This window comes from Bos mutus, chromosome 8 (genome assembly GCF_027580195.1).
Source record: "Bos mutus isolate GX-2022 chromosome 8, NWIPB_WYAK_1.1, whole genome shotgun sequence".
Lineage (NCBI taxonomy): Eukaryota > Metazoa > Chordata > Mammalia > Artiodactyla > Bovidae > Bos > Bos mutus.
Genome location: NC_091624.1, coordinates 14354331 through 14364307, shown reverse-complemented (window position 1 = coordinate 14364307; position 9977 = coordinate 14354331). Strand labels below are relative to the sequence as shown.

The window sequence follows — 9977 nt, the reverse complement described above, 5'->3', positions numbered from 1 at the left end:
GAGTATTGTTTCGAAGTCTGATAGTTGTTTATCAACCTGCAGCAACAAGAACTCTAGTTTTTTTTTGGAAGGTCTATCCAAAAGACTGTTTCCCTAGACTCTCTTGAAACTAATGACCATGTGACTAACATCTGGCCAGTGAGATGTAAGTAGAAGTGTTGAGTGACTTCTGGGCAATGTCCTTAAAAGAGAAAGGTGATCTTTTCTGACCTTTCCCCCTTCGTGCTGACTGGAAAGTAGACACAATGATGTTAAAGAGAAAAACTGTAAGAGACTGAAGATTAAATGCTAACTGGATAACTTTTATTGCAAAATAGGAGAACTGATCCAGCAATGTCCCAGCTCTGAGTGTTGTGGTTCAGGGCAGGAGAAATGGGATAGGGCTTTTCATCAAATGACTGTGAACTTATACTGTTTCTGACCTACATCAAACAAGCCAAGTGAATGTGGCTAACTGGCAGGTAATAACTGGGTTGGATGGAGGGGGTCTGCTGTATTGGGGCCTAACTTAGGACTGTAGTAGCTAGCTGGCCTTTGCTACATAATTTATCCAGCCAGGTCTGCATCTTTGTTGGCAGCCAAATGGCCAGGTCAAAGTTCATCAATGAACAAGCATTCATCTTAGATGAAAAGACCCCACACCAAGGTGGACAGAACATCAAGGTGGGGAGTCAAGCTTGGCATGGATGTTTGTGGAACAGACACACCAAGCCCTGGTCTGCCTACCTTGTACTTCTTACAGCCAAGAGAGAAATAAACTTCTGGCTGTTAAAGTTCTACTGGTGGTGGGGTTTTTTGAGTTGGTTTTTTTTGGTTATAATACAGGCAAATCCATCTTAAATGATACAGATACGAAGCACAAGTTTATTACCATCCTTTTAGACAGAGATTGCTTTGCTCCTTTACAACCATATCACCAATTAGCAGGGTTAGACAGGCAGGCAGAGGTAAAATAAAGGTTAACCCTTTAGCATCACATAGGAAGTACTCAAATGTCAAGTGGGGCACAAGTCAAATGATACAGAAAAAAAGAGATTACATTTGCTCAGTTATCTGAAGGCTCTTTCACTGGATGGTGTGGGAAGCCTCTTATATCTCAAGCACATCTCTAACTAGCACAGCTCTACATCCAAAGGAACAGCCTTGAGGAAGGGGTAAGCTTCCTGGCTATGGTTCCTGTGTCTCTGAAAGGGATTATATATGACATGACTGAACTCACCATGTTGAATATATGCTAACAGGTCAAGGAACTAAAATGAATTTTTATACTGAGAAAAAGTCCCCCAAACTAAGATTTATACACACACGTTTTATGTATTGTTGTCTTTTAGTCGTTAGGTCATTTCCAACTCTTTTGCGACCCCATGAACTATAACTTTCCAAGCTCCTCTATCCGTGGGATTTCCTAGGCAAGAACACTGGAGTGGGTTGCCATTTCCTTCTCCAGGGGATCTTCCCGACCCACAGATGGAACCCACGTCTCCTGCATTGGCAGGCAGGTTCTTTACCACTGAGTCACCAGGGAAGCCCTTTTATATGTATTAATATCCATCTATCTCTGTATCTATCTAATCAAGGTTTCTCAACAGCTGCACTGCTGACCACTCTGCACTGTGAGAGGTTTAGCAGCTCCTACTCTCTACAGCTGTGATGATGAAGATGTCTCTATACGTTGCCAAATGTCCCCTGAGGGGAGCCTCACCCTCCTCCCCCACAATCATTGCTCTAGATAGCTACCTACCCATTTATTTATATCTCTTTTTTCACAGTCTCACCTACATTTGTGTACAGGTAAAGCTGTGTACAGCTAAAGCTACAAGTTGTCCCAGACTATATGAAATTCAGGTAGCACTCAATTCTGGGAAGCCCTGGAATATCTTTAAAACCAATAACCAAAAACTGATCAGTATTACAAAGCATTTTCCAACACCAAAAAGTTTTTAAATTCATTCTTTCATATCTTTTCAAATTTCTAAGATACCTTCAAGCTTCAATCTCTAACTCTTCAATTCCCCTAAATTATGAATGAAAACGGCTGCCTCAGGGCAAAGATGCATGAAATAAGATCAAAACTGTGGTTGGCCTGGTGACTGCTTTCTGTTGACAAGTAAGCTTAGCTGTAACCCTGAAATTCATACCTGCTATTCAGTTCTGCCTCCAGGCCAAGAAAGCCTCCAGAAGGACTCAGAAGAAAGAAAACACAATGAAGCAAGCTAGGAAAATAGCTATTAAGTATTTTCCATCCCAACAGTATGTTTTCTCTAGATGTTTGGGGTAGTGATGGTGTGTGTGTGTGTGTGTGTGTGTGAAAAACCCTACAGAAGTAACACTGATCTGAACTGAACCTCAATTATCTCGTGTGTGTGTGTGTGTGTGTGTGTGTCTAAAACCTTATAGAAGTAACACTGATCTGAACTGAATCTCAATTACCTCGTGTGTTGTGTGTGTGTAAAACCCTATAGAAGTAACATTGATCTGAACTGAACCTCAATTACCTCCTGGAAAACAAACTCCAAAACCCAGAGATAGAGATATAATTCTTCCTGGTCTCATCAAAAGCCACAGCACTAACTAATCCACAGGGCTCATAAAACTGTAACCCTCTAGATTAGGAAGAAACAAAGGAATAAAAATTGCATCAGCAGTGTTTTTTTTTCAGCTGTGCTGCACAGCTTGTGGGATTTTAGTTCCCCAACTAGAGGGTGAACTTGGGCCCTCAGCAGTGAAAGCACAGAGTCCTAATGACTGGACTGCCAGGGTATTTCTTTGACAGTATTATTTCTTAAAATAGTAAATGTCCTACCTAAACCATCTAAATATAGTATTCTTTCCCAAACCATAAGGATTGTTACGTTCCTTTGAACCACAGTGGTAGAATTTCTCAAGAATAAAAAAGGTGGAATGGGGCCTCATGTGACTAGGGGGATACAGGATTGCTGTGAACATTTTACAGTTCCTTTGACTGCAATGGGGATTGTGTGATGTGATTTCTCACTTGCAATCTTCTTGGCTCCTTGAAAATATTTTGGATCTGCCTCCCCTGAAGTTTTCAAGGAGATTTTTTTTTTTTAATCCATTTATGAGAATGCTTAAGTCTTTTCTGATTTAACAACTCAAGAGTTGTTGACTCCCAGCTTCCCAGAGAAAGAGTAAATTGTGGATGTTTACAAATGAAAAGCATGCACTGACTAACGTAACTTACTTTAGGAGGCTCAGGATAGCTGAGTATGTATTTCCTAAACCCCCACCAGCACACCTTGTGACAGAGCACATGTCATCACTTACGTACATTCTGCCTGTTCCAAAAATTTGGAATAAAGTTCTAAGGCTGGAGTTTACTATGGCCCATACTCTTTTATCAGCCTTATAGTGAAAAGATCTTTTAATCTGATCTGCTCCTGGTTTCACTAATCTATTAACTCATCAAATTTTCATTGAGCATTTATCCTAAACTGGAATGATAGGGAGCATACTCCAAATGACGTCCTCAAGATTTAGGTAAAGGTCTGGAGGAGTCATGGTTTTTTACGAGACCATTTTCATATATTATTTTACAAAGACAAAAATAACTTCTTGCTCTATTAAAAAGTAGGAGGTGTTAAACCTTAGCTTAATTGCCAAACACTGATCTTCCTTGTCTTATGATGGCATTATACCTGGCTTCATACTTAATAATATCCTTAAAACAGTTTCCCTTGTGGTTCAGATGGTAAAGAATCTGCCCGCAACGCAGGAGACTGGGTTTGATCCCTGGGTCAGGAAGATCCCCTGGAGAAGATAATGGCAACCCACTCTAGTATTCTTCAGTTCAGTTCAGTTCAGTCGTTCAGTCGTGTCCGACTCTTTGTGACCCCATGAATCACAGCACGCCAGGCCTCCCCGTCCATCACCAACTCCCGGAGTTCACTCAGACTCACGTCCATCAAGTCAGTGATGCCATCCAGCCATCTCATCCTCTGTCGTCCCCTTCTCCTCCTGCCCCCAATGCCTCCCAGCATCAGAGTCTTTTCCAATGAGTCAACTCTTCGCATGAGGCGGCCAAAGTACTGGAGTTTCAGCTTCAGCATCATTCCTTCCAAAGAAATCCCAGGGCTGATCTCCTTCAGAATGGACTGGTTGGATCTCCCTGCAGTCCAAGGGACTCTCAAAAGTCTTCTCCAACATCACAGTTCAAAAGCATCAATTCCTCAGCGCTCAGCCTTCTTCACAGTCCAACTCTCACATCCATACATGACCACAGGAAAAACCATAGCCTTGACTAGACGGACCTCTGTTCGGAAAGTAATGTCTCTGCTTTTGAATATGCTATCTAGGTTGGTCATAACTTTCCTTCCAAGGAGTAAGCGTCTTTTAACTTCATGGCTGCAGTCACCACCTGCAGTGATTTTGGAGCCCAGAAAAATAAAGTCTGACACTGTTTCCCCATCTATTTCCCATGAAGTGATGGGACCGGATGCCATGATCTTCATTTTCTGAATGTTGAGCTTTAAGCCAACTTTTTCACTCTCCTCTTTCACTTTCATCAAGAGGCTTTTTAGTTCCTCTTCACTTTCTGCCATAAGGGTGGTGTCATCTGCATATCTGAGGTTATTGATATTTCTCCCGGCAATCTTGACTCCAGCTTGTGTTTCTTCCAGTCCAGCGCTTCTCATGATGTACTCTGCATATAAGTTAAATAAGCAGGGTGACAATATACAGCCTTGACGTACTCCTTTTCCTATTTGGAACCAGTCTGTTGTTCCATGTCCAGTTCTAACTGTTGCTTCCTGACTTGCATACAGATTTCTCAAGAGGCAGATCAGGTGGTCTGGTATTCCCATCTCTTTCAGAATTTTCCACAGTTTATTGTGATCCACACAGTCAAAGGCTTTGGCATAGTCAATAAAGCAGAAATAGATGTTTTTTTGGAACTCTCTTGCTTTTTCCATGATCCAGCAGATGTTGGCAATTTGATCTCTGGTTCCCCTGCCTTTTCTAAAACCAGCTTGAACATCAGGAAGTTCACGGTTCACATATTGCTGAAGCCTGGCTTGGAGAATTTTGAGCATTACTTTACTAGAGTGTGAGGTGAGTGCAATTGTGCAGTAGTTTGAGCATTCTTTGGCATTGCCTTTCTTTGGGATTGGAATGAAAACTGACCTTTTCCAGTCCTGTGGCCACTGCTGAGTTTTCCAAATTTGCTGGCATATTGAGTGCAGCACTTTCACAGCATCATCTTTCAGGATTTGAAATAGCTCAACTGGAATTCCATCATCTCCACTAGCTTTGTTCGTAGTGATGCTTTCTAAGGCCCACTTGACTTCACATTCCAGGATGTCTGGCTCTAGGTTAGTGATCACACCATCGTGATTATCTGGGTCGTGAAGATCTTTTTTGTACAGTTCTTCTGTGTATTCTTGCCACCTCTTCTTAATCTCTTCTGCTTCTGTTAGGTCCATACCATTTCTGTCCTTTATCGAGCCCATCTTTGCATGAAATGTTCCCTTAGTATCTCTAATTTTCTTGAAGAGATCTCTAGTTATTGCCATTCTGTTGTTTTCCTCTATTTCTTTGCATTGATCGCTGAGGAAGCCTTTCTTATCTCTTCTTGCTATTCTTTGGAACTCTGTGTTCAGATGCTTATATCTTTCCTTTTCTCCTTTGCTTTTCGATTCTCTTCTTTTCACAGCTATTTGTAAGGCCTCCCAGACAGCCATTTTGCTTTTTTGCATTTCTTTTCCATGGGGATGGTGTTGATCCCTGTCTCCTGTACAACGTCACGAACCTCATTCCATAGTTCATCAGGCACTCTATCAGATCTAGGCCCTTAAATCTATTTCTCACTTCCACTGTATAATCATAAGGGATTTGATTTAGGTCATACCTGAATGGTTTAGTGGTTTTCTCTACTTTCTTCAATTTAAGTCTGAATTTGGTAATAAGGAGTTCATGATCTGAGCCACAGTCAGCTCCTGGTCTTGTTTTTGTGGACTGTATAGAGCTTCTCCATCTTTGGATGCAAAAAATATAATCAATCTGATTTCAGTGTTGACCAGTATTCTTACCTGGAGAATTCCATGGACAGAGGAGCCTGGCAGGTTGCAGTCCATGGGGTCGCAAAGAGTTAGACATGACTGAGCGACTCACACACATACACATGTCCCAAGAAACCCACTGTACATGAAAAATATTTTAAGTCAAAAAAGTATTTCATACACTTAACCTGCAAAACATCACAGCTTAGCCTAACCTACCTTAAACATGCTTATAACACTTAAATTGGCGTGCTGTTGCTGCTTAGTCACTAAGCCATGTCTGACTCTTTTGCAACTCCATGAACTGAAGCCCACCAGGCTCCTGTCAATGGGATTAACCAGGCAAGAATACTGGAAAGGGTTGCCATTTCCTCTTCCAGGGAATCTTCTCCACTCAGGGATCAAACCTGCATCTCCTGCACTGGCAGGTGGATTCTTTACCACTGAACCACCAGGGAAACCCAACAGTTTGGCAAAACCATCTAACACAAAGCCTGGTTTAGAATAAAAGTGTTGAATATCTTAAGTAATTTACCAAACACTGTACTCAAAGTGAAAAACAGAACTGTTGTCTGGGTGCCGCTTGGTCATAGGCATATCAGTTGTATCCCCTTGTGATCGTGTAGCTGACTGAGAGCTGCAGCCACCGGTGCCCAGCACCGAGAGAGAGCTGTGCTACATATCACTAGCCCAGGAAAAGATCAACAGTAGAACTCTGAGTACAGTTTCCACTGAACGTGTATTGCTTTCACACCATCACTAAGTTGAAAAATCGTAAGTTAAACCTTAATTTGGGAATCATTTGTAATTTCTTTCATAAAAAGATAATGACCTTTGATTGAACTTTGGGTATTAAATTATGGAAGATAATCACAGTCAGGTTAAGATAATGCTTCTAAAAACAGCAATGAGTTGACTAATAACTCTATCCCCCAAAAGGTAAAGCTGAGTTCCTTAAAGAACCACCTTCTAGCTGTCACCTCTGGTCACATCAAGGTGTGGCAGAGGGCAAAGGAAAACTTAAATATAGCAAACAGCATCCTCAGAGGAGTTCCTGGGATATGCCCTGACTTCCTTCTTACAGGTTTTTCTGAGCTTTAGTGTTTAAAGATTGCTGCTCAGGTTTTGGTAGGAATGAAATAAGTACATTAAATCAAGTCTGATTATTCTGTCCAAAAATCAAAAAAGTATTGAGACTTGAAAATGTGTGATTGCAGGGGTGTTATGTCCTTCCCCACACTTCCCAGACAGTCCCAGTGTTAGTAGAGAACAGGGGAAGCCATAGGTTCTGATTATTGAATTGAGGCCAAAACAGCTGGGAGCCCAAAGCTGTGCTGTGTCAACAACATTTACTACCATGAAATAGTGTATTCCCCACTATCAACAGTGAGAAGCACTACATAGGACCTAGAAACAATGCACAGAAATAGTCATGCAGATGGATCTTCTCAGCCACCAGTGCCTGTGTCGACAATTAGAAGGTCTAATGGAACGCAGACATTCTCATGTTACAGCATGAGAGTTCTAAGACAAGCTGAACCCTTCCATAGCTGATGACCCAGTAGACACTACTCCCTCACAGCCCAATCATTCCTTGAACTAGGAAGAGGGCGCTGTTGAAGGTTGACGGGTACAGTGAATACCCCAGTGACTAAAATGGGCACGGCCCGGGGGTAGCAGCAACCACAGTAAAAAGGGAAAAGACAAAAGTGTATAAATGAAAGCTGTTAAAAAAGGAAAGGTAGGAGGTGCTATCCTTAAGAGCATTAGACGCAGGACATAACCTAATCTTGAGAGGAGGGAATGCTCTGATGGACTGACACTTGAGTTACAATCTGAAGAGTGATTAGGAGCTAATTAGGCAAGGCAAGACAGGGGAGGGGGAGAATCTGTCCAGACACAGAAAGCAGCATGTCTGAAGGCCTAGGGTTTGAATGGAGCTGGTGTATCTGAGGCCCTGGCAGAAAGCCAGCGTGGCTGCAGCTCTGACAAGGGGAAGATATTACAGATGCATAAGCCAGGCACAGGCAGACCACGCAGGACCTTGGAAGGATTTCGATCTTCCTGGTAAGAACAGTGGGAGGCCAGTTCTGATAGAAGAGCATCACGACCAGATATGTCTCCCCTTTAAAAAGGACTCATCTGCTCAGTGTCAAGAGACTGGAAGACAGCAAGAGTGGATGCTGAGAGGCTGGCCGGGAGACTGAGATGCCACGATAGTCCAGGTGAGAAACCCTGTGGCTGGGCCCAGGGTGGGTGGCACTGGAGAAAAGGAGGAAAGGGTGGATTTGAGATGAAACAGGTAGGACTGGGTAAAGATGGTGACTTGGGAAGACAGGAGGCTGTAAGGATGACCACACAGGCACATGTAAGTGAGGGGTACCATCACTGAGGAAGGAAGCAGAGGAGAATGTCTTCCTGAAAAGGGGTGGCGGGATAGTTAAGGAAAAGAAAGATCTCTAGTTGAAAACACGCTACCTCACCTGCTTATTTCTACGTGACTACAGGCAGGATAATCTCTCTAAGCCTTGACTTCATCTATAAGATACGGAAAACAACTGTTCCTAACCTCACATGGAAACACTGGACAGATTAACTAAAATAAGACAATGCAGGTAAAGTTTTATCACAGAACTTGGCACACTGAGTCCCAATAAATGTCAGTGGCAGCTGGTTGTTACTATTTAGGAGGCCATTTAGACTTTCCACCAGGAAGTGCTGTGTGAGACACATGATTCCCTCAGGCCTTTTCAAAACCCCATTAGAAGGAGTTCCCTGGTGGTCCTGTGGTCAAGAATTCATCATCCACCCTGCAAAATAGAGGGACGGGGGTTCGATCCCTGGTCAGGAACTAACATCCCACATGCTTTGGAGCAACTTAGCCCAGATGTCTAAGCCCCCCTGCAACACCTAGAGAACCCCTGTGCTACGACTAAGACTTGACGAAAGCCAAATAAATAAAGCGATATTTATATATATATTTATTTTTAAAACCATTAGACAGCATAAACCTCCCTTAAAAAAGACAACATAAGAGGTTAAAAGAAACAAACTTTCAGAAAGTGGAAAGCAGATGAAGAACTGCTATGACCAGCATGACCTAAAAAACTGAATCCTAAGCCAGGAGTTATTCAATAAGGCTCAGGAGTTGGTGATATCAAGTAACTTTGGAAATGAGGTTGAAGGTGGGACTAGACACAGAAGGTGCTGTGAAGTGTGCCGAAAATGCAGTAAACCTCATGGGTCCAGTACTGTCACCCAGCCCTCCACCCAGCCCGGCAAATGCTCCTGTTACTGGCAGAAATTTGAGTCTTTTCCTCCCTTAGAGAAGGTAAAACAAAAAAGTCTCTGGACTGGGGGCCAACAGGCAGGGATAAGGGTAGGGGTGCATACTGACCGTGGCAGACTGAGTGAGGATTTACATCTCAAATGCCGTCCGATTCCTTTCCCTGTCTTGGCTCCCAGAAGGCTGGCAGCCAGGCCACCAACCTCTGAGCAGGAGATTAAAAGATCTTTCACTAAGGAATTTAGCAGCCCCACAGGGAAGCCAAAAAGCACTGACACCAATGGCTGCAGAGACAATGGTCCTGGGCAGATTATATTATGGGGACACACATAATAACCACCCCGCAAATCCTGAGTGGTTCACTCGTCACATCAGCTGACAGTCAAACGTACCGGATACCTGATACTGTGATTATTGTTGTTGCTGTTGTTTAAGTCGCTAAGTCGTGTCCAACTCTTTTGTGGCCCCATGAGTGGTAGCCTGGCAGGCTTCTTCTGTCCATGGGATTTCCCAGGGAAATATTGGAGTGGGTTGTCATTTCCTTCTCCAGGGGATCTTCCTGACCCAGGGATGAAAACTGCATACCCTGCATTGGTGGGCACATTCTTTTTCACTGAACCACCAGGGAGGCCCCTGATATTGTGATTATATTGTGTTAATATGGTGAAGGTTGGGGG

The 9977-nt window shown here is 43.0% G+C and overlaps 1 protein-coding gene across 2 annotated transcripts in view; it reads right to left on the bottom strand.

The window, feature by feature from the left end:
- TMEM245 (transmembrane protein 245) overlaps positions 1-9977 on the bottom strand; it is an 83606-nt gene that overhangs the window by 6090 nt on the left and 67539 nt on the right. The gene's annotated exons all lie outside the window — the stretch shown is intronic.